The sequence below is a fragment of the Oryctolagus cuniculus genome, chromosome 3 (assembly GCF_964237555.1).
Source record: "Oryctolagus cuniculus chromosome 3, mOryCun1.1, whole genome shotgun sequence".
NCBI classification, from domain to species: Eukaryota; Metazoa; Chordata; class Mammalia; order Lagomorpha; family Leporidae; genus Oryctolagus; species Oryctolagus cuniculus.
Window position 1 is genome coordinate 27,734,265 of NC_091434.1, and position 19,778 is coordinate 27,754,042.

The window sequence follows — 19,778 nt, forward strand, 5'->3', positions numbered from 1 at the left end:
TTATTTTTATATTTTGATTATGATTCAGAAACCATGCTAAAGAAAAACTTGAGGAGAAAGGAAAAAAGCAAGTTTCAAGTTATTTTAATAAATTTCTATACCATACAACATGGTCTATAGTGCAGCTGTTCTAGTCTGGTCTGCTGTGAGGGTTATTAGGCTGAAGATTTTTTCAAGAATAGGATGTATGATATACACATGTGTTAAAGGGGTTATGTATGTAATACTTCTTAGACTTTCATGTTTTATTTATTAGCTTTTTATTTTATTTGAATGGACTGAATCATCATTTTCACTTTTTTTTTTTAATTTTGCCAAGGAAGGATGTTAAAAATATCATTTGACATGTCCTATCATTATCCTTCCATTACAGAAAGAGTATTTAATAAAAACACACAAAGGTAGAAAGGTGTAAACGCGAGCTAAAATATAGTACTTTTCTAGAAATGATACTTGGAAAACATATAACAGAATATTTTGGATACATATGTTTCAAAATTCTGAATATTGAAATGTAAACCATAAAATCACATTACATATAACATGAGAGGACTTCAAATACTCATGAAAAATATATTTATGAAAAAAACTATGCATGCATTTCATTTTGCACCAAAATGAACATATCTTTTAACTCTGTTTTTCTACATTTTAAAATCCCCATTTATCTTCTTTAAAAATTTTTGACTTATCTGAGATCTAAATTATTGATAATGAAACACCAAGTGTCACTCTTTCATTGTTCCTCTGCTTTTTTATCATCTCATTGAACAGCAATCATCTAGTATTATGTCAATGAAAAGAGAAGCATATCTTGTTGTAACACTTATATCAAATGTAAATATTCTGAAAGAAATAAGATAAGCTGAGAGAATGTCTCCTTTATGTCTCTAGAAGTTTGCTTTCTTTCCTTCTGATAGGGAGAAAGTAGAAGACTGGCTAGGATTGAGAAAAGTGACTCAATTCCCATACTATACAGCTCAAAATGTAATTACCTAATAGAAATCAGAGGATATTACTTGAGGATTGAGTAACCCATGAAGACTTCCTGACACCAGACTAACAATTGGGAATGATATTCACATAGTAATTTTTAAACCAAGATTAAAATTGAAATATCCTTCTCTCATTAAATTATTCCTAGGTATGTAATTATTTGTGTACTGCCAGTACCAAAAATTATATATTTAAAATTATATTTTAATAATTTTAGAACTAGTATAACACTTGCTTTTCTATTTTGATTTTGTATCTTGAGATTTTATAAATTTACATAGTAATTTGAAATAATCGTAGAAGAATTTTGGATCTTCTGTGTCCACAAATGTATTTGCCCATTGTAATCATAGTTTTACTTCTTTCTTTCCTATATTTCTACCATTTATTTCTTTTTCTTTACTCGTTTCCTAGCTAGGACCTTGAGTAAAATTTTGAATGAACGAGGTAATAATGGGCATCATTGGGATGTTCTCAAGATTTTAGCATTTTATCATTAAACATAATATTTACTATTAGACTTTTGTTAATAACTGTCAGATTAACTAACATTCCTTCTAAGTATGATAACAGTTTATTTGATTCTCTGTTTGTTTGAAGTGGAAATTGAACTTCTATTAAAAAAAACAAAAAACAAAAAACAGAAAATTCCTTCATTGTCTTGAGGATACACACAGACAGACAGACATACACACACACACACACACACACAGCAACGCACTATGAAGGAAATGATGGATAAATCTGAATTGTTAAAATTAAAGCTCCTTTTCAACAAAGGAAATCATTTTGACAGTAGCAAGACAAGTCACTTAATGGGAGAAGAGTTTTATAAAACATATAGAAAGATACTTCAAAATTGTCATGGAAATGGAATTAAAAGATAAGTTTATTTTGGTTCAAAACATTTTGAAATCCATGCATAGTTTTAAATCTCACAAAGAAAATGTTGAGTGAAAGATTACAGATGTAAATACATATTGCTATGATTCCTTTTGTATAAGTTATTTATAAACAATTGTAACTAATATATGCTTTTAAAAGTAATGATAAGTGTTTTTTTTTTAATTTTTTTATTTGAGAGGCAGAGTTATAGAAAGAGAGAGAAAGACAGAGGTCTTCCATCTGCTGGTTCAGTCCCCACATGGCCACAATAGCCAGAGCTGGGCCAATCCAAAGCCAGGAGCCAGGAGCTTCTTCTAGGTCTCCCATGTGGGTGCATGGGCTCAAGAATTTGGGGCGTCTTCTACTGCTTTTTCAGGCCATAACAGAGAGCTGGATAGGAAGTAGAATAGCAAGGAGTTGAACCAGCATCTATATGGGATGTGGCTTTGCAGGTGGTGGCTTTACCCGCTATGTTACAATTGTTGCCTGTTGAAAGACAAGAGTATAGTGATTTTGAAGGAGTTCAGAGGGAACTTCTGAGCAAAGACAGAACTTTGTATCTCAAATGAGATGGCAACTAAATATGTGGCTTTTGATCTTCTGTATATTAAGATAATCGAAAATGAATCTTGATGTGAATGGAAGGGGAGAGGGAGTGGGAAAGGGGAGGGTTGTGGGTGGGAAGGACGGTATGGGGGGAAGCCATTGTAATCCATAAGTCGTACTTTGGAAATTTATATTCATTAAATAAAAGTTAAAAAAAAGATTTATTGAAGCATGTATTAATTGTCTGTTAATTTTTCTATGAGTGTTATAATTTTATAAAATCTTTAGATGAAACTTAGTCAAAATACAGAAAGGGTAATATTAGGATTAGCACAAGGATTATTTTTCCTGACCAAGGAATCAGACTTCTAACCATGAAATCCTTGATTTTAAATATAATACAACTATCTTGATATTATCTCTGTGTTTTCTCTCTGAGAATATATTTTTATTTTTGTAAAACCTTGGATTAAGACTGATATTTTGTCATTGATATTAGTAATTTACTTTCTAAATACACAATGGGAAAATACAGACATTCTGATATTGTTCCACTAGTGGAAAAGGGCTATTTTTCCCTTTGTGTAAAGGTTCAACTGGTGACTTATTATGAATCAAAAAGTAAGAAACTAATAAGAAGGAAAAGAGGGTGTAATGGAGAGAGGGGGAGGGAGGGAGAAGGGAGTACCATTATATGTTGAATTGTATCTACAAATCACATTGATTCTATTAAAAAGTAATTGAAGTAACAAAGAAAAGCTCAATAGAAACCCCCAATGTATATAAATTAGAAGATATACACATATGCACACACAATGTATTACATGCACAGAAAAATATGCTCATTCCATACTTATGAAACATGAATTTTAATTAGTATTGTTTGTTTTTAAATGTTTTTCTTTCTTTCTTTTTTTTTTTTTTTTTTTTTTTTTGACAGGCAGAGTGGACAGTGAGAGAGAGAGACAGAGAGAAAGGTCTTCCTTTTTGCCGTTGGTTCACCCTCCAATGGCTGCTGTGGCCAGCGCACCGTGCTGATCCGAAGCCAGGAGCCAGGTGCTTCTCCTGGTCTCCCATGGGGTGCAGGGCCCAAGCACTTGGGCCATCCTCCACTGCACTCCTGGGCCACAGCAGAGAGCTGGCCTGGAAGAGGAGCAACCGGGACAGAATCCGGTGCCCCAACTGGGACTAGAACCCGGTGTGCCGGCACCGCAAGGCAGAGGATTAGCCTTGTGAGCCGTGGTGCCAGCCAGGGGTCTTGTTTCATACTTCTGCAAATGGAGATCTAATTTTCCCAGCACCATTAGTTGGTGATACTGTCCTTTCTCCAGGATTTTAGCTCTTTTGTCAAAGATTCCTTGATTATAGATGTATGGATTGATTTCTGGGGATTCTATTTTGTTCCATTAGTCTACATGTCTACTTTTGTGCCAGAACCAGGCTCTTCTCATTACAATTGCACTGTAGTATGTCTTGAAATCTAGTATCTGATGCCACCAGCTTAGTAGTTGTTGTTTAGGGTTGTTACAACTATTCACGGTCTCTTATGTTTTCAAATGAATTTTAGCATAATTTTTTCTAGATATGTGAAGAATGTTGTTGATATTTTGATTGGGATCACATTGAATCTGTACATTTCTTTAGGTAGTATGGATATTTTGATGATATTAATTCTTCCAAAACACGAACATGGAAGATTTTTACATTTTTTGCTGTCTTCAACTTGTTATATTTCTATCTTTAATGTTTTGTAATTTTATTCATGGAAATATTTCACCTCCTGGTTAATTTTACTCCTACATATTTAAAATTTTGGAGCTATTGTGCATGAGACTGATCTTTCAAGTTCTCTCTAGCCCAATGACATTGTTTGTGTATACAAAGAATATTGATTTTTGTATGTTAATTTTATATCCTGCCAGTTTACCAAACTCTCTTATGAATTCCAATAGTCTCTTATTGGAGCCTTTTATATATATATATATATATATATATATAGGCACTAATTGCTATCAACTTCTCTCCTAACACTACTTTTGTTGTATCCTATAAGTTTTGATATGTTGTGTTATCATCTTTCTTCATTGTCAGGAATTTTTTGATTTCCCTTTTGATTTCATCTATTACCCACTGTTAATTAAGGAGCATGTTGTTCAGTCTCAATGGATTCACATATTTTTTAAAGATTCTTTTTTAAGATTTATTTATTTATTTATTTGAAAGTCAGAGTTAACATTGTTTTTCTTTTAATTATTGGGCTATGCATCTCCATTCTCCTAGTCTTTAGATTTTCTGATGAGAAATCTGTTCTGAGTATAATTGAAGTTCCTCTAAAGGTAATCTTTCTAATATTTCTAATATTTTTTATTTTGATTTTTCTTCAAAATCTCTATCTCATGGGAAAATTTTACATCCATGTTATTCATGGATTTCTCTAAATCATGAATTTCGTTCTCATTGCTTGTTAGTAATCTTAGGATAATTCTTTTAAATTGTTATTCAGGCATTTCATTATTCTCTTCATCTTCACATTCTAATATTGAAATGTCATGTTCATTTAGAGGAGTCATATTGTCTTCCTTGCTCTTGTTTCCTGTATTTCTGCATTTATTTTTAGGTGTGTGTAGAAACACTTGTTGGTTTTCTCCACTGATGTTTTTTTCTTTGAACTATATTTCTGTGGCTTAGCAGAGTGTCTCCTCCTTCAGTGAATACCCAGAGGTGTGTTCTGAGTGAGATAAGGGAGCTCTGGTCAGTGCTCAAGTGTAGGGTGAGAATCTATGGTGACACCCAAGTAGGGCATGGTAAATCTCCTGTATTCTCAGCAGAAGGGAGGGTATGAACACAAGTTTGTATAATTGTAACCTCACTTCCTCTCTTCCAAGGTGATCAATGTGTCAGGTTAGCCCACACTGTCTATAGCCATCACCGTCACTGGCACATGAACCGCACAAAATATCTGTGCAGTCCTCAGTGTGAGCGCAGAACCCTCTACAGTGAAACATTCAGGCCAATAGGGAGCTCTGAGCCTCTGTTGCTGTACACAAACATCGTCCAGAGACCCAGCTGCACCCCACACCCTCTCATGCAGTAATAGAATTCCCACAGTCACAGCACACAAAGCTTCTACACTCATGGGATGCAGAAGAGTTCCTCTCTGCTCCTCTAGCCTGCCCTGTCCACAGAGAGATCAGAGTTCTTTTCAGAGCCAGCTGCCTGTGGGCACTCCACCTTGAGAGTTTGAGCCCTGGAGCCTGTGATAGGTTAGAGGATGGTGGCACCTCACAGTCCTAAGAGGGTGCCTAGCCCCTGGCAGCCCTCCCAGCCAGACTTAAAATCACTGGGGATGTGGATGAATTTCTCCTTCTGGTAAAATTTTCTAGTTATGTGCAGGAAAGCCACCACAGCCTCTATAGATGTTAAGATGGCACCTTCTCCCCACTGGTTGCTGGCTGCCCTTGTTGGTAGATAGGAAGAAAAAATGGCATTCTCTTTCCTTGGAATAGGTGAATACCCTGACCCCGAAAAAGTGTGGTCCGCAAAGATCTCCCTCATGCAGTATCACCATTAGCACAGGCTGCTAAGTCTGCCCTCGCCTAGCTCTCAGAAGGTGGCCTCCTCTCCAGCCCCAGCTGTGGGAGTCATGTGCGGTGTCCCTGCTCACTGCTGTGTGTCTGCTCTTTCTACCCCGCTCCAGCGTGTTCCTTTTCTTTTTGTATAATTTGGGTGCGAGTGGGAGGGAAGTTATGGGGGTGGGAAGCCGTTGTAATACATAAACTGTACTTCGGAAATTTATATTTCCTAAATAAAAGTTAAAAAAAAATTTTCCACTGAAAACTTTTCTCTCCAACTCTCCCTTGGAAATGCACTTTCTCCACTTAATTTCCACTTTTTCCTCTTGTCAAAAATCAGCATATCTTTTCCAATTCAGTCATCGTAGAATCCTCCTTCCAAATTCTTAGTATGAAGGAAATGTAAAGTTTCGTTTCATGTCTTCAGAGGTCTCTGGCTTCTTCCTCACAGAGCAATCAATACTGAGCCAAAAATTGGTTATTGACATGGCAGAAGCAGCAAAAAAAAAAAAAAAAACACACACACACACAAAGTTTTTTTAAAAACATGAAAAAAATGAAGATATATCTGTCAGTTAAAGAACAAATGTAACACCACTGCCTCAAATGGGATCTGGGCCATCAAGAACTAAGGAGTATGCCTAATATATAATGGTCAGAGTCTTCCAGAGATCACCAGCAGATTATGAATAGTCATAGACATTGTAATTTTAAATGAATCATACAGGTAAACCTAAGAGATATTCTAGAATCATGACCAAAGTTTCCAGATTGGAATAAAGGTTTTAACCTAAAATGCATGGAGATTCCTGATGACAGCAAAGTAAATGTCTCACTTTGAAACCATCAGCCAACTGATGGACTGTGGGAGTAAAGAAAGAGCAAGATATATGGATGATTTAGTCTCTGTCATACAGTTGTTCAAGGACCTAGTCCACATTTCCAGTTTGGAACAATATAAGCATTAAGATACTGAGTAGAGTCCTAGGGACTGGTCTGCTTAACATCATGTTTTCTAACCACGTTTAAACAGAGAAAGAGATTAGAATCAAGGAAAGTATCAATTGACAGTAAAAGACCCAGTAGTAAACCATAGTGACGATAATATTTGTCCAGCAGCAAACACTTTAAAAATTTAGGGGTTAAGACAGTATTACAATTGTAATGGGGCTGGAGCTGTGGCATAGTGGGTTAAAGCCCAGCCTGCAAAACTGGCATCCCATATGGGTGCTGGTTCAAGTCTGGCTGCTTCTCATCCAATCCAGCTCTTTGCTAATGGCCTGCAAAAGCAGTAGAAGATGGCCCTAGTCCTTGAGCCCCTGCACCCACATGAGAGACCGGAAGAAGCTCCTGGCTCCTGGCTTCAGATCAGCTCGACTCTGACCATTGCGATCATTTTGGGAGTGGACCAGTTGAATGGAAGACCTCTCTCTCTCTCTGGCTCTACCTCTCTCTGTAATTCTGTCTTTCAAATAAATAAAAATAATTCTTTCAAAAAAAGATAATCGGGGCTGGCGCTGTGGCACAGTGGGTTAACACCCTGACCTGAAGCGCTGGCATCCCATATGGGCACTGGTTCGAGTCCTGGCTGCTCCTCTTCCGATCCAGCTCTCTGCTATGGCCGGGAAAGCAGTAGGAGATGGGCCAAGTCCTTGGGCCCCTGCACCCACGTGGGAGACCTGGAAGAAGCTCCTGGCTTCGGATCAGTGCAGCTCTGGCAGTTGCGGCCAGCTGGGGAGTGAACCATTAGATAGAATACCTCTCTCTCTGCCTCTCCTCTCTCTGTGTAACTCTGACTTTCAAATAAATAAATAAATCTTTAAAAAATGGTAATGGTCTTTTTGTTATTTATTTTTGTTTTTGCTTTGTTTTGAGGAGAAGATACCTGAATTCTAGTCACCAGTAATATAATAAGAGAAGGGGTCATAAAACTGAGTTTCCTTAGCTAGAGCACTGAGCTGAGAAATGCCTATTCTTTTGTAACAAAGAGTAGGAGCCCAAAGGAGAAAGAGTGAAATGTTTTCCCCATTTATTTAGATAAACTAAATAAACGGAGACCATAAGGGAAAAAATGTTTTGCCCACTGAAGATTAGATAGATCACTCAGTGATGGAAATTGCAAAAAAAAAAAAAAAAAAAAAAAAAAAAAGAAGTTGATTGTTATACTATGTACTACTTAAAGAAGGCTGAGTTACTTAATTCTCTCCCCCCCCCCCCCGCCAATAAAATAATGCCAAGGATTTTATGTACTGTTGTATTTTTTTAGTTCAAAGCCAGTATCAGTATAGATTCAACATAAAATCAACCATCTTCTATATTAAAATATGTAATGCTTATCCTGAGTCATTAAAATAAAGGTTTAAATAGAGTTCTCATTTTCTGTCCTTTTACTGAAGTTAAAGAGCTTTTCTATTAGCTTCAGCACAGAGAAATCTGTTGAAAGTGGTGTTTTGGGAATGATGAATCTGCTAGTAATATATGCTTTAAAGTTTAAAGATATTACCTGCACTCAAGAACTAAGAGACTGAAATGAAATGATGAGGGTCTAGACCAGAGTGAAGGAAGTGGAAACTGAATTAAATTACTGCTAATTATATCAATAATATTTGTGGGGCTGATTAATATTTTCAATTACTTTGTGTAACTATCTCACAAAATGTTCCTATAGCAGAAAAAAATCAATATTGTCAATTTTTATTCAAACCAAATTTGTTGGGTGCCAGATTTTGTCGTCAGCTATATTGCAGCCTCAGTAGTTTTGAAAGTGGTCATTTATTTTGGAATTTGAGTTTCTGAAACAACTTAAGATCAACTGTTGATCTTCAGTTCTGTTGATTTTCAGGCAGAGCAGGATCAAAATAACTTCTGAGTCCAATTGCAAGTTCCAGATGTTCTGCCATAAACCTAGTACCCATAAATGGGTACACATCAATCTAAAGTCTTCATTATCTTATGTTAATAGCTATTATTGATTAAATTTAGATAATCCCCCAAAAAAGAGAAATACAAAACAATAAAAAATAAATTTAGATATCCCGCAGTTTCAGTAAAAAGAAAAATTATTTTAGAACATGTTCTCCAACATGTCTGTAGATAACATTGAACTCTTGAGTAGTGCTGTATCTGCACTTTTCCCCTACACATAAAACTAGTATTCTCCACCCATAGGAATCAATTCCGTTTTCCAAATACCTTGCTGTTTGTAGACTCCATCCAGACTGCTCTGCTGTCTTGGTAGTCCCCATCCATGACTCCTCCATCTGTGCCATTTCTTGACTCATTGATAAATCTCTGGTTATTCCAGTCATGAGTCCTTTCTGTCCTCTGAATGCTGGACCTACTGTTTCATATACTTCTTAATACTCTGAATTCTTTTGTCCCCTACTTGACTGTATGTTTGGGAATGAAAGTAAACCTGATTTATGGGTGCTCTCTATAATCCTTGGTGTATGTTTCCTTAGATTGAATGATGAATAAATTTTTTTATTGCTGCTTAGAGAACAAATGAGCAATATCTTATAGTAGAACTCAAAAGTCAAGCTCAACAAGTAACAAAATTTTACTATATAGTTTGACAAATAATTTTTGGAGAGATAATTTTTAAGAAATAATTCTTGGGGAAACATTGCTAATTTAGCAAGCTACCTCTTTCCATGATAGCTTCAAATTAAAGGCTTACAAGTTTCAGTGCATAAATATAGCATTCTGTGCAAACTGTGATGGAAGCTTAGAAATTTAGATGGCAGATAGAAATGTCACAGTTGCACTAAGGGCTTGGAGAAAATTTTACCAACTCAGAATGTGCTATTGAAAACCTAGGAAAAGATTATTGAATAGGCAATATCCATGAAGAAACCTTTATTGAATAATTTGTTTTCCCTGCCATCATTATTAAAACCAATCCTTGCTATTTGTGTATAAAATGCACTATTTTCCACCATCTATATAGCAATACTTTTTTATGCCTCAGGATATTTAAACTTTGATTATACTTTGGAATGCCAATGCAGAAAGGTAACTTTAATAGAAATTCCACTTGGTAGGTGTCTGTGTTGTTGTCTTTATAAAGGTCTCTATTTCTTTGCATTTTCAGAATAAAAATTAAACAAAATATTCTTTATTAAAAAAAAGCCCAGAAAAAGTAATAATTAGGTTCTTCCACACCCTTAAAAAAGCAATAATAAGTAACTGTCAATATGTCTAGAAAGAGTTCTTTAGAAGATGTTAAAGAAAACTTGCACATATTTTAAAGAGTGTTGCTCAAGTTGGAAGTCAATTTTGTAATTAAACATGGATAAGAAAAATAATTATTTTGTTTTATTGCTATCATTTCAATATTTTCATTGTTTTATTAAAATTGATTTTAATTCATTATAATGAAGAAGTAAGAATTATATATCAAACTTTGAATTATATGCTAAGAGTGCACATTCTTCAGCCATGTTTTATGAATATGGTGGCCATATGTCCCAGTTTGCTAGAAATAATCCCATCTGTTTTCCTAATGTTGGTTATTAATGTATACTTTCACTATCAAAATTGTCCCAGATTGTGTAATAAATAAAATATGAATACTTTTCATAAAACAGAAGTATCTAGTCACAATATTTTTCATGTTGATGTTTATAAGGAAAATATATGTCTTCCATATTTTTGCTAGAAAAATAACTACTTATTGCTTACATATACCTCAATATAGTTTTCTAGTCTAAAAATTAGCAGGGATTTTAAATAAATAGATGAGTATGGGAATCATTATATTAGTCATAAAGTTTGAAGTATTACCTGGTAAGAAAAAAGCATTTTGTGTGTATTTTTCTCAGTGAATCCACTTCTTTGGAAGTCACAAAATGTACCATAAAGAAAAAGTGTGACAAATGTCAAGCTCAGCTGAGCATCTGTTAGTAGCATTCCAGTTTATAACCTGTTGTTTTACTCTGATAAGTGTGTTTGTTACTAATGCCTTCCTTTCAACTGCCTCTCATGTTTGGAATGTTTACAAAGACTTCAGCCTCTGCACTATATTCAGTTGGGAGACTTCCAGGTGCCTAATCCCTAGCTCACTGGAGTCTTTTTTGAATAATTTTGAATGCTGAGATGGACAATTTAGACTACCACATACTTAAAATGTTGCAAAACTGACAACTGATTGTAAGTGTTCTCTGATACGTGGTAGTTAATATAGAGTAGAAAAAACATAATGTGGAAGAATGAAACTGAGATCTTCTGAGCTGGTTATTGTTTGTTGCCCTTGTCTATATTCCTGTGGAACAGTGGTCTTTCTAATTTTTACTTGTTGATTGCTGTGGTTAGTGGTGCATTAAACCTGTGATTATAAAGTTGAAAGTATGTTATTGCAAAAATGAAAGGAAAAATAAGAAAAAAAAAAGAAAGGACAGAGGGGGAATTGAGCAAGGGAGAGAGGGAAATATGGTTATGTGTTTTCTTTATAATAATAAAAATGTTAAGAAGATGGCTCTCTCTTAAATTTACCTCTGAACTACCCTACAAAGCAATAATATGCAAGTGTGCAAATTAATAGGTTTTGCTTTCTAATTGCTTCCCAGTTCATAAAGAGACAGTCCATAAGTGAGGCTTTAACTTGAAAAATGCAAAACCTAAAATACACTGTTTATGGCATCTTTCTCTATTATAAATATTAGGTTACATGTATGTCAAGATAGAAGGTTTGATTTCAATCTCCATAAAAGGAATATATCTTATAATGCTATTGTATTTGCAAAACATTTTGTTGTACATCTTCCTGTGTCATCCAGGATATATTTTCCCTAGCCATGGCATCCTACACAGGACATAGGAGGTACTCTAGAAAAAGATCCTCTTTGGCCAGAGTCAAAATTTCTAAGTGTTCCACTCAGTAAGCTTGCATTATATATACTATAAATATATAGTATATATACTATATATAGTAATACTATATATAGTATCAGATAGCTAACATCTATGGCTCAGAATATCTTCTGACTCTAGTCTTTATAGAGAATTAAGTTCAGACTACAGGATGAGTTTGGAAGGCATAATTAGACTGGAGAGAAGAGCGTGGGGTTGTCAGACAGTCTGAATTTCCAGCCCAGCTTTATGTCCTTTTTCTACGTTCTCTTGATCAGAGTATATAACTTTTCTAGTTCTTAATTTTTGCATGTCATATGAGTAACTATTACAAATATATATACATATACACATATATATATATATATATATATATATGTAGAGAGAGAGAGAGAGAGAGAGAAGATAGAAAAAGAAACCTAGATGGGACAATTTTATAATATACACTGGAGACAGTCATATTCTATTATACAGACTTAATAAATTAATTAATGTTGAGCACACCATCAAGGGGAGGTCACCAATTGTGAGATATCATTACAATTAGTAGGATCAATGGTCATAAAATAACTTTGCCTGTGGCCATTTTCTTCTTTAGAGAATATAAGCTCAGTTTTGCATTCAGCTGGTGGAAACCTTGAATTTCCTTGATGATTCTTGCTGTGACTTCTTGTGTACTTAATTGACACTATAACAAGTGCAAATGAATTAATTACATAGACTAACATCACTGCAATGATCACTTGATGGCTAATTATAGGACTGTGATAATTCATTAGATCAATTATTTCTTTTTTCACCTTACATGGAATAACTGGAATAAAAAAAAAGTTCATTTAATTTTTCCTTTGCATAAACTCATTTTGGCAAGATAAAAATATGGTAACATGGAATAATGTATAATTTGGCCATTTAAAAATTTTCCAAACAGTCCACTAAATAGTAACTTAAGTTTAAGGTCTTAATGCATCTGCATCTTTTGAGTAAGTTTCTATTACTCCAAGGATGGCATTTGTCAGTAGAAATCCCTGAACTCCCTCCACTGCTTCACTTAACTTCCACATGTCTTACAAAACTCAAACCAGTGTGTTATAGCTAGGGTCTAGACTTAAAAGAAGCACCCAACTGTTTCAAATCATGCTGTGCTAGACAGCTCTGTATTTCAAAGCTATTGTTACAGTTGAATGCTATTAGATGTGAAATAGAGAACTGGAGAAATATAACCAAGATGATGTTTTTAAACTTGTGAAGCTATTCTGCTTGCTTGCAGAAACAAACACTGGCTTTAAACTTTGCAAATGCTGAATTAGGAACATTAGTATCATTTTCAAGTTCAAACTGTTGATGTTTTTTACTCAATTGAGGAGGAGAGTAGGAGGATATACATTTGACATTTGAAGTAGGATAATGATCCTGTAGCTTTTGTTTGAAAGCATGACTTTAGAATTCTAGGTGGTTAAATTGTCTGGACATATATAAGACAAGGTTTCAGGAAGAATCTAATTTGAACTTTTCCCACTGAAATAAGCGGTATATTTTCCATCTCATTTTTCATAGTACTTTCTCTTTTTAATATTTAGGGAGAGAGGACATTAGCCTAGGGATCAGATGGTTTACAGAGTGGAAAAATATTGCTTTATAATAAAAGGAGGATATTGAATAAAGCCCAGATTTAATACCCAGCCTAACAGAACACCCTGATGAATGTAATTGCATTTTAAGCATTCTGATTAAATTTTTTGATCCATATTGCATTTGTTTTGCTTGTGAATCTTTTATGAAAAAAAAGTGTCTGGAGATTAAAGGATTAGTGAGTTCTTAAGAAGCTGGGCAGCTGCTAAAGCATCTGAATATTCTTGCTTAAAGATGTTTGAAAAGCTGCATTAATCTCCTCTGCTACAGTGAATGATATGGCTAAAACTAGCAAAGTTAGAGAGAATTGCCCTGTGGATAATGTTTTCTATAGTGGACAACATGAGTGATATTCACTGTAAATGAAATAAAAGAAATCAGCAAACCATGTTATGGTTGTAAAACTATTTATTTGTTATGCTGTTTTGTTGAGAATAATGCTTTCCTATCCTTTTCATTTCGTAAGGCTAATTGACAATTCAGGGAATATATAAAGATTAAGAAATAATTTGCATGCTTTCAAATTCTAAGTGTCATTCATGTCTTTTGATAACCAGACAACAAAAGGGCTAACAAATTAGCATATCTCCTTACCTTGTAGGAGGAAAGGCTTATGTGACTCTGACAGAAAACAGATAAGATAGAACAGGTTTTCAACAGGTCATTGTATTGTGTACAATATTCAACTTTTTGAGTAAGTGTCCCTACATAAAATACAGAGTCTTCTTTGGGGTTCAGAAAAAAAATGATCTTTCAAACCTTTACAAAAGTTAAATATGTGAAAGCCAAGTTGAGGTTCCCATTGACAAAGAGCTAAAACTTAACATGTATTTCTTAAATTCCTAATCATGGTAGACACTGACATTGTGACCTATTAACTGTGTTAGCTAGCGCTAGTTCCAAAATCATTGATGGGAAAACAGACTTTTCAGATTCCTAGGAATGATACTCAGTCATTCCTCCCAGTGTGTTAATGACCCCTCCTTAGATTTTACCCATCTAGTATTGCTTTACTGAACAGAGAAATCCTATGCCAGTGATTCTTAATCTTGGCTGCCCATTAAATTATCTGTAGAGGAGTTTTGTAAGTTCTGATGCATGGCTTTTTTCTTGGTGGTAGATGTGGGAATATGGTATGAATTCCGAACAGATATTTGAGTCATTGGCATTTTTGAGAACAAGATATCACACACCTAAAGTCTTGGAAAGAACAACCACCTGGTGGACATAAGGAGGGAGTGGGTTGGAAATAAGAACAAAGCCCACTCTCTGAGGGGAGATACTGCATGTTCATTGAAAATCCTTTCCAAGTAGAGTATGATAGTGTAAGAAGTGACTGAACTATTCAACTTTTCAGAAAAGTTAACTTGCTTTTTTAAACACTTTGTAATAATTATAGTTAATAAGTATTATTTTACATACTTCCATTCATCCAGTAAAGATCAGTGTTTTCATATCTCACTTGAAACAACCAAGGCTATCTATTTCCAGAGTTTTATTTGACAAAATATATCAATATGTGTCGGGCAATATATATAGACAACATTGGTGATAGACTGGTTCAAGACCCACTTCAACCTCTTGCTGTCTAGGAAGTTGGCAGTTCATTTAAGCCTTCTGAATCTCATATTTTTCATTTGTGAAAGCATTGTCATTAATTTAAATGTTATTATTAAGACATCCACCTGTTTTCTTAGAAATAATGTAAAACCTGCTTAGACTTTTACATGTACTACCTTTATCAAGTAATTGTAAAAGCTACTATTGAATTGTGGAATGGATGTTTTCAAATGCAATATTTATCCATAGCAAATAGTCTTCTTTTTATAGGTAAAATAATTAAAGCACATTAAATAAGTGTTTTGTTGTTAGACTTCACACATTATTAAAACAGAAAATAGAATAAAATAAAACTAAATAGCATACATATGCAACTAGTTTAGGTATGTCTAGACAAAAAATTTTAAAATCTTTTTTTGCTGTGTTTCATTGACTTATTTAGAACCATAACTATCTTTAATTTTTTTCTTTCAAAACCCTGTAAAGAGTATTTTTTTAAAAGATTTTATTTATTTATTTGAAAGCAGAGTTGTAGAGAGGGAGAGATAGAGGCAGAGAGAGAGAGAGAGAGAGAGAGAGAGAGGTCTTCCAGCCATTGATTCACTCCCCAAATTGTTTATGTGGCCAAAGCAGAGCCAGACTGAGGTAGGGATCCAGGAGCTTCACTGGGATTTCCACATGGGCTCAGGGCCCCACCATGCACTTGAGCCACTTCCACTGCTTTCCCAGGCACATTAGCAGGGAGCTGGAGTGGAGCAGCCAGGACTCAAACTGGCACTCATATGGGATGCAGGCGATGCTGGCAGCTGCTTAATATGCATCCTTATAAAATTTAGATTATTAAAAGAAAAACATTAAATCTTGAGTATAAATGACCTACTAAAAGGAAATTTATAATTCCCAATTTAAAACTATCTTTAGTAAAAACAAAATAAAATACTTAGTGTGTAAATGTAGTTCCTTTTAATATAAATATCAAAAAAATGACATTGAAAAAGAGGAGACTTCTGGGTTGTATCTATTGTCTCTGGGATATATGCACTTTGAATTGTATAAATGCAATTGGTAATTCTTCTTTTAAAACAATCACATGTGGATATATTTTTAACATTTGAAAATTACAGGAAACTGTAATTTATCAAAGGAAAACATTTTTGAATACCTTGACTAATTATATATTCTCATTATTCCTTATTTGATATAAGAAAAAAAGCTAGAATAAATCGATAAAACATAGTGTGTGAAATATATTAGAGATTAAGTACAGATAAATAGGATGCATTTCCAAAGTATCCAAATATATAGCTATTGTGGTATAGCTTGTCTTAATGCCACATTTTATTTCTTCTGCAGTATTTATTTATGGTATGTCAAAAGATGGGGATTCTATATGAACAATTAAATGTGTCATGGCACTTAATTTGCTTTCTTAAAAGCACATTATCACAGTTAATGTTATTAACTTTCAGGTATGATTTTTGTAGCAATAAGATTAGAATTCTCACTTGATGATCTTGGTTCACATTCTTAGAGTTGTGAAAGTTACTCTTGATTATAGTGGTTGTTAGGGTTAAAGTGGTCCTGAATCCCTCAGAGTAACCCTTTTTCTTCTGCAAAAAAAAGTGTGGTGCATTGGCAACTAATAAAGGTGCGTTTGTTTAAACACAGTGGCAACTGTAGTTTTCCAGCTTGAAATTATAAGACTTGATTTTATTTTTTCGGGAGGGAATTATCTTCAACTTTTCAGATAAACTAAATCAATGTTTTATTGTTTCAACTTTTCGGTGCTCAGATTACTATAAAATTTAGCCTACAGCTATTGAATTACATTTTTCATTATAATGGAATTGACCAATGTAAGCAAACACTGGTATGTGCTGCCAGTTTACAGATGATAGGAAAAATAAATTTAATTATTTAACATTACTAAAATGTTTAACTTAGTCTAAAACATTTGGCTATTTTCCCACTCAAGATGATCTCCCAACTTTAAATTGCATACTCTGTTGTTAAAAAAAAATGTATACACTTATAGATTACATAAGTGCACTTGTATTATTAGCTAATATTTCTAGCATAAAAGCTTGCTGAGACATGGTTTTCATTAATGATAGTGGACATAAATCCATATTGCATAGTTTTGCTTGATATTGTTGAGTTTTTGTCAATTTTGTGTCAGATTTGATTAGCTCATCCTGCCTCCCCTGGCATAATGTGGATCAAGAGCTAGTACTTCTGAAAGTAGCAGCTTTGCCACTCTTGCTGTTTTCCTGTATTTTCCTTACTATCCTCAATAGTTTTGAAAATCTTTTTGACGGTAATGATACTTTTCGTGAGGGTTAGTTTAATTAAATAGGTAATGTGTTCACTGGTTAAGCTGTGCCTTCCACGTAAACTGCAGCAAGTTTCGTTATGCAGAAAGCAAATAAGCCAGGTAACTCTGCAGCTTCATCTTCTCCCTCAGTTACCCTCCATGCTGTGTAGGAAATAGGACTAAGTAACACAGTAGAAATAAGGGCACCAGCGTTAGTCCACATTACCTCTTGGTAAGGCTGTTTTATTTCTTCTTATTTTTAAATGAAAACAAGGAACAGAAGTTGAACTCGAAAGGTTTCATTTGTTTAACTCCATGGATTATTTAGTATACTCAGGAATGTCAGGAACCGTTCTTGTAGACCTTCGATCTAGACAAAAAGTATCAGTTTAAAACAATAATGCTCAAGGTCCCTTAAGAAAAAAAAAAAAAAGCAAGAGGCATTTTTATTTATTTATTTATTTATTTTTTACAGGCAGAGTGGACAGAGAAAGAGAGAGAGAGAGAAAGGTCTTCCTTTTGCCGTTGGTTCACCCTCCAATGGCTGCTGCGGCCAGCGCACCGCGCCTATCAGAAGGCAGGAGCCAGGAGCCAGGTGCTTCTCCTGGTCTCCCATGGGGTGCAGGGCCCAAGCACTTGGGCTATCCTCCACTGCACTCCCTGGCCACAGCAGAGAGCTGGCCTGGAAGAGGGGCAACCGGGACAGAATCCGGCGCCCCGACCGGGACTAGAACCTGGTGTGCCAGCGCTACAAGGTGGAGGATTAGCCTAGTGAGCCGCGGCGCCGGCCGCAAGAGGCATTTTTAATTTACAACAATGTTCTAAGTATTTTCACTTGTAGTACCAATGCATAGAAATTTCTCCTATGTTTTCTGAGAGATTAAGAACATAGAAACTTTGTATCAATGATTATGCTGCACAGAAAAAGAAGTGCAGTTATTATAATCATTGTGACTATTATGATGATGATGTTGAATGATAATCTGTGATGGCAATTTTGTGGCATGGATTTACTGTAGTATGGAAAACAGTTATAAGCACCTGGAAAAACCGAGCCAAGATTTTTTTTAAATACTTGCCAGAACTATTTTGAGTCTTTTTCACCTTAGCACTTATAATGCAGTTTTCTCTGTATTCATCATAAAAAGTCCCAGGTATCATTTAAAGGTAAAGTTTCATTTGTTATTATACCTTGTATATTTATTCTTCACAAAAAGCTACTTTTTGAGTGAACTAGAGTTCAAGGCACAGAAAAGAGAGATGACCGTAAAGAATGATGATCAGTTTTTCTTTCTTCTTCCCTTTCTATATTTTGCTTTTTTGTGGGGATGCATTATGTAAAAATTCATCTTTAATTCTAAGCAGAGAGATGGTTTGCTGTTTTATTAGATATTAAGAATGGCACAGATGGGAAAACTACCTTGGTTTACTCGGCAAATCATTTTTGCTTCTCTTTTTTCCTTGCTATAAGCAAATTTCACAGTAGAATGATTAGAAAATAGCTTTTTCTTGGGTGAAAAATCAGGGTACACTAGCTTCAGTTCTAGCCAACATGTTTGAAGGTGATATAGTTTACACTATACCTTAAGACAGTAATTGTGACCTCCAATGCAGTTATAGTCCAAGATACAGATTCATTGATATATTTATGGAATTATTTGTTAATTTAAACTCTATTTTCAAGTATGAAAAATTTCCATTTAGAAAAGTATAATATTATTTAATTTGGTTTATTCATGATGCAATGTTATTTATATACTGACATCTTAATATATACTCACATGAATAGAAAATAGCATAAACACCAGTAAAGGATATGAATTTTATTTGTTTCTGGGGATTCAAATGAGAAGGTCAATGGGAAAACAATGGCTAAAATATTTCACTTTTAATGTATTTGATAATATCTATTTTCTAGAATATGCCTATCCTTAATAGTTGTTATAAAATAAGTAAAAGTGGAAAAATTACTGTATTTTAAGGGCAAAGGTATGGAATTGTAATATTTAACACTTGTTTGAGAAAGTTACCTCTTGGGCCCATGCTGTGGTGTAGAAGGCAAAGCTTCTGCCTTCGTTATTGACATCCCATATGGAAGTGGGTTTCTGTCCAGGCTGCTCCTCTTCCCATCCAACTCCCTGCTGATTGCCTGGGAAAGCAGTGGAGGATGACCCACGTACTTGGGCCCCTTCACTTGTGTGGGAGAGCTGGAGGAAGCTCCTGGCTTCTAGCTTCAGAGCAGCTCGCCTCTGGCCATTTCAGCTATTTGGGGAGTGAACCCACGAATGGAAGACCTTTCTCTCTGTCTCCCCTCTCTCTGCCTGTAACTCTGCCTCTCAAATAAATAAATGAAATCTATAAAAAAAAAAAAAAAGAAACTCTTAATTTAATGGGAAAAGCAGTGTCTGAAGCAGAGACCACAC

General features: G+C 34.8%; 1 protein-coding gene and 1 pseudogene across 7 annotated transcripts in view; one reads left to right on the top strand and one right to left on the bottom strand.

Moving 5' to 3' along the window:
• Positions 1–5,563, bottom strand: part of LOC103348909 (very-long-chain 3-oxoacyl-CoA reductase pseudogene) — a 53,459-nt pseudogene extending 47,896 nt beyond the window's left edge.
• The window catches only part of ERBB4 (erb-b2 receptor tyrosine kinase 4), a 1,263,146-nt gene that overhangs the window by 750,311 nt on the left and 493,057 nt on the right, over positions 1–19,778 (top strand). The window lies entirely within an intron of this gene.